At 38.8% G+C, this 5,722-nt stretch overlaps 1 pseudogene; it reads left to right on the top strand.

Annotated features, from left to right (window-relative positions):
- The first annotated feature begins 5,373 nt into the window (after positions 1–5,373).
- LOC116671614 (fascin-2-like) overlaps positions 5,374–5,722 on the top strand; it is a 12,784-nt pseudogene continuing 12,435 nt past the window's right edge.

Below are 5,722 nucleotides of genomic sequence, written 5' to 3'. Positions count from 1 at the left end.
ATTTTGAATAATGAGTACCTTTATTTTGATACGTCAAGGTTTACAGTTTTCCTGGTTGATACTTTTGTGCTTCTACTCTTCAAGTAGATTTGAAATGCAGGAAACTCTTATTTGTGGTATTGCACTTTTACTTAAGCAGTGAAAGATCTGATACTACTCTAACAATGTAGTTTGTGAAAGCGACTTTAACAAAATACATATTACAAACGATTTATCTTTTTTTATGTTCAAGGCCAGCGGCACCCTCATATTGAAAAAAGATGCGAGAGAGAAACACACAAGCTGTAAAAATACTGTGATCAAACATATCTAAATATAGAGGGAGGTTGTGCCCTTTGCAAATTCGGAAAAAAAGGAGAAAACGGGCAGTGATTCAAAGGCTTTACAAAAAAAAAAAGTATATAGGAAAGTCTAGCGGTATGAAATATTTGTGAAAATCTCTTGCATCAATCTTTAAGTAGGTAGGGCGGGTTAATTTTATTAGTAATAGAACTGATCATCGTGAAAGTTGTTCCCTCACAGACTTCGGGGTTTAATTTATGGAGATGTTTTTTTTGTTTTTTATATGTTGGTTTCAGTGGTGTTTTTGCTGTGCTGGAGTTCGAAATTCCAATACTCAGCAATAGATCATAATTTTAGAATTTTAGAGATAGATCATTTATTTCAGCATCCAAGACCGGTTCTGCTGAAGGTAACCTGTAATCTGAAACTGAAGTGGATTTAAAAAAAAAACACACTGATCTTGAAATAAATTGCAATGGGTAACAAAAGTATTTAAATAAAAACTGTACGACATCACTTGGATTTCAGCACAACAGTAAGTCAGTGTCTGCCCTTAACCCCTCAGAACCGCACATACTTGAATCTTACTCAGGAGATTCAGTTTAAAAAAGAAAATGAATGTTAAACCTCCTTCTCATACTACTAGTTAGTCAAGATAACAGCAATGTCCCTAAATATTAATATTCAAACACTGAATTGACGTGATTGTTAATTTATGAAGTTGTGTGTGTGGCCAGTAAGAAAGCTTTGGTTAATTAGGTAATTTCACACAAATACTTTTAATTTGCAACATTAAAAACAGTGATTAAATTTGTTTAGGCCCAACCAAAAAAAAAAAAAAAAAAAATAAAAAAAAAAACACAGGTTTCAACTAACTAGGTATTTACAGATTATTAGCATCTTTCGAGTTACTTTTAGTGGAAAAGATAAATAAATAAATACATAACACAGAAAACCAATATAATCTATATTAACTTTATTGCCCATGTGCTTTCAAATTTGCTGGACCGTTTCTTTTTTTTCTTTCTTTTTGAATGCTGTATGATAATGAATCAAACTCCTAAAACCAATTATCAGCTAAACGAGATGGCCCCCACGCTGACACCAATAAGGGCATATGGCACCAAAGAGAAGGGGAGGGGCAGCAGTGGGGAAGGCTGCTACTATGACTGTGGATATAAAACAACGGCTACAGGTGAAAGTTATATATCAACAGGATCACACAGCAAACCATGAGGTCTCTGGTCTCTGTCTTTGGTCATGGAGCGGCTTGTGAGGTGAAGTTTTTATCGAGCAGATTGCTTTGCGTGCGCTTCTTTTTCCGTCATTCTGTTGGCACCTTTATCCAAGAACTATAGTCTAGAATAGGAGAGCAGCATGATTGATTTTTCAACAATCTTCATGAGTACCAACTTTGGGGTTTGCTGAACCAAAAAGAACATTGCTTTTCAAAGAGATGTCTTTTAAATAACTTGCTTGCCGCATGTGTGTTGTTTTCAGTTGACCAAGGAGGGATGACCAAGATTGTCGGAGGGTTATGAGTTGCACGCCATACTCCCAGCCCCACCAGGTTGGTCGCTGAAACTCTGGCTACCACTTCTGGGGTGGTTCCCTGGGTCAACGAGAACTGGGTTTGTGTTCTGCTGCGAATGTTTACCAATCGTAAGGCACCATTGTTCATGGTTTCAGGGTTATAGGTCTGATTTACTTTAGTTCTTACTAGAGGGCCAGCCTATAAAATGATTTGAAATGATTTATGAATGGAGGATTGTGTTTTTGCACTTTCTTTATTTACTGTGTTTTTTTCAATTGTTTTTTTTTTAGCCGTGTGGAGTGTGCGGTAGGGGAGGCACAAAATCAGGGGTCTATGAGGGACAATGCGAACAGGTATCAGATCCTACAAAGTATCCGCCACAACAACAAATACAACGCTACAAACACGACAATGACCTTATGTGATCAAGTTGAGCAGCCGGCCAGCCTTACCAGTATGTGTAAATGTGAAGAATGGGGCTCTGCAAAACAGCTGGTTTTTTTCGTGCTTCCCCGCTGGCACAATGTGTGCAAAAAGGGTCTAAGGGTCTGGGGCAACACCATTGAGCTACAGTGAGTAATAACGTCCATATTGCTATCAACGTGACGGTTTTTACGCAGTGTAGCCCATTTGAATTATTTTACTTATTTCATATTATGATCTTCAGCTGTGAAGTAAACAAGCTGCAGGGCGTGTGCCTTGAAACATCCCCATTCTGTAAAGAGCGACTGTGATAACCTACACATGGCTATGATCAATGGTCAGTTCTGCGCTGGGATACCTGGGAGGGAGGCAAGGACTTTGCCAGGTATGTAGTTCAGTGGTTCATGCAGGACAGAAGGTTACAGCAATAACTATAAGAGAAATTCTTGGCATGGTTTGTTTCCTTTATTTAAAACCTTTCGATGTGTTTTAACCTGACCCTTTCATTTACTCTCATCTCGTAGGTGACTCCGGTGGCCCCCGGTTGTTGTTGTTGGCTTGCAAACGTGAGCTGCAGGGTGTTGTGTCTGGGGATAGCGAGCTGTGCTGGCTGAGGAAGAAACAAACCCGGTGTCTACGCCAAGCGTGGTAACTTCAAAAATGAAAATTGAAGCAACACACGTGTCCAGTTTATTCTGCAAATGTTGCTATGTTGGGTCACTCTCTAACTTTGGGTCTTCTCATTCTAGGTTGCCTCTTCCAAACCAATGGCTGGGAGAGCACATGGCCAGCAACCCACCCCCCTAAGGTGTCCAAACAAGAAGGTTCAGTTCAATCAGCTTCAACATCTTTTGATGTTTAGTCCATCTTTGTAAGGACCAATGATGACAAATAAACAATTTAAAGCAAATCAGTTGGATTAAGGGAATTACATTGGTAGAAACCAAAACTAGAGCATAGTCAGAAAGGTGGCTTTACTATTATTATTTAACTTGTTATCTATGACTGACTTCTCAGTTTTAAAACCATCGCGACATCCTACGTTATGGTTTGGAATAAAATGATAACATAAAAGCTCCTAATATTAGCTGTTTATTATAAAACACATGTACATTTATCTACCTCTGTGCGATCATTATCATTTTTCCTAACCAAATGGATAGATTAAAACTCTCTAATTCATTTTTGTTTTGATTAACAGACATTGTAAATATATATACTTCCAGTAAAGCCGGTAAAACATGAAAAACACATGGCACCTGCGGTGTCCTCATCCATGCCTCCTATTTAACAGACCTCTCTTAACAAATGTCACATGTGTTCTTTAAAACAATTACTGTTATTTCATGATATAAATGTGATTCGCTGGTTGCCCTGAGATGGTGCCCATCCTTCAAATTGCAAAAGTTAAAAAATTGCATTTTTGACTGAACGAGACGAATTTTTAATGGCCACCCCAACATTGCAATTTTTTTTTTTTTAATTAGATTACATTACATCAAAATTATTGTTGTTGGGCGTTTTTTGTGTGTGGTGGAAATCGCTCCTCCCATTGCCCGGCCCAACATGTTAAAACCAAATTTCTCTCAAAATGATGAGGGTGTATTTACTAAGTAGAATGGCTGAACAATTACAATAATAATGTTGCCTTTCTGCCAAAGCTTCCTCCCTCATCTCTTGTGTAAAGTCTAATATCCACCGTACCACTCCTTCCACATTGGATTTTCCAACTGATTTTTTTTTTTAAACCCCTCTTTATTATTTGAATGGCTTTATAATGCGCCCATGGACTGGGGCTGCAGGTGCTTTCTTCTGCATTTATACAGTACAGTACTAGAAATCTCCGCAACCTATCTACAGGTGGAGCGTAGTTGTGATTGTTGCCAATTAATAATTCCACGTCATTTCCAGCATTTTTGAAGGTATGAATTTGAAATCATGGACTGGTATGTGCAAAAAATGATTTGCAAAGGGATAATTAATGTGTTTGTACCTTAGTTGTTCATTTACTTTAGCGGTTTACGTCATATCCATTTCTCCATCTCTTCCTATTGTTCTTGTTTCTGTTTCACAGATGGTGATGATGATGATGATGAAGGAGAGGAGGGAGAGATAATTCTAGTGGCTGTCTGTGGGGAAAGATGGGAGATATTTGTCTGTGCAAACTGTCCATGATTGATTTATGTTATTGGCATTGCTGCAAAAAGATGTCAAACGTGACGTGGGAACTTGAGGCATAGCTGACTGCGGGATTTTTAACCCAACAGCTCGGCAATAAACCACATCTTTCATGTAAAAAGAAAAAAAGGCAAATTATGGCAAGCCTCGACATTTATTTTCTTGTTGAAGAGTAAGCGTTTTCAGCCAGTCATAACGACGTTCACCATGAATGGGGCTAACAGGTACGATGATGAATTTCTGTTTGCCTTTTCTTACCCCCCCCCCCCCTCCCCCCCCCTTTGCGCATTCGTCCCTGTCCCTTTGGTTATAGTGGAGGTAATGGTAATGGTGATGGTTAATGGTGATGGTAATGGTGATGGTAATGGTTATAAGTGATGGGTGATGGGAACTGGTAATGGTGATGGTAATGGTGATGGTAATGGTGATGGTACTGTATAGTGATGGGATCGTGGAGTTGATGGTATGGTATGTAGGTGTGTTAATGGAGTGGAGGTGATGAGGAGGTAATGGTAATGTTGGTAATGATTATTATATTGAATGGTGATGGTGATGGGATATGGATTGTGATGGGGATGGGTGGGGGGGGGTAATGGTCAGTATATGTGGTATAATGAATGCTAGCTTGAATGGTTATAGGGCTGGTTTTGTTATGGGTAATAATGATAGTGTCACACTGTTAATGCAGTGAGCTGTGTTATTAGATTCTGGTATATACCCTGCATAGTGTGTTATAGTTATGGGTTAAAGATGGTACTATGGAATATTAATAGTATGGTAATAGGGATAGGTAATGTGAGGTGATGGTAATGGTACTGTGATGGTTGATGTTGAATGCGTGTAAGTGTTAAATGGTTGAGGTAACTAGGTTATAGTGATGTAGTGTGAATGGTGATCTGGTGGTAACGGTTAGGTGATGGTAAAGGTGTGAATGGTAACTGGTACTTGATATAGTGATGGTGATCGGGATGGGTGATGTAATGGTATGGTATGGTGAGTGGTGATTGTTTATAGATGGGTGTTATGGTAATGGTAATTAGTGATGGAGTAATTGGTGATGAAGGTAATGGTGGACTGGTGCTGGTATAGTGACCTGGTGCTTGGTAATGTGTGGTACTGGTATCGTGATTGGTGATGGTAATGGTTATAGTGATGGTTATAGGGATGGTTATTTTGATGGTTATAGGGATGGTTTTGGTTATGGTACTATGCTAGGTAATGGTAATGGTGGTGGTTTTAGTTATGGTTATAATCTTGGTTATAGTGTTGGTTATAGTAATGGTTATAGAGATGGTAATAGGAATA

This window comes from Etheostoma spectabile, chromosome 21 (genome assembly GCF_008692095.1).
Source record: "Etheostoma spectabile isolate EspeVRDwgs_2016 chromosome 21, UIUC_Espe_1.0, whole genome shotgun sequence".
Lineage (NCBI taxonomy): Eukaryota > Metazoa > Chordata > Actinopteri > Perciformes > Percidae > Etheostoma > Etheostoma spectabile.
The sequence above is the reverse complement of the archived record's forward strand: the minus strand, read 5'-3'. Positions and strand labels throughout refer to the sequence as shown.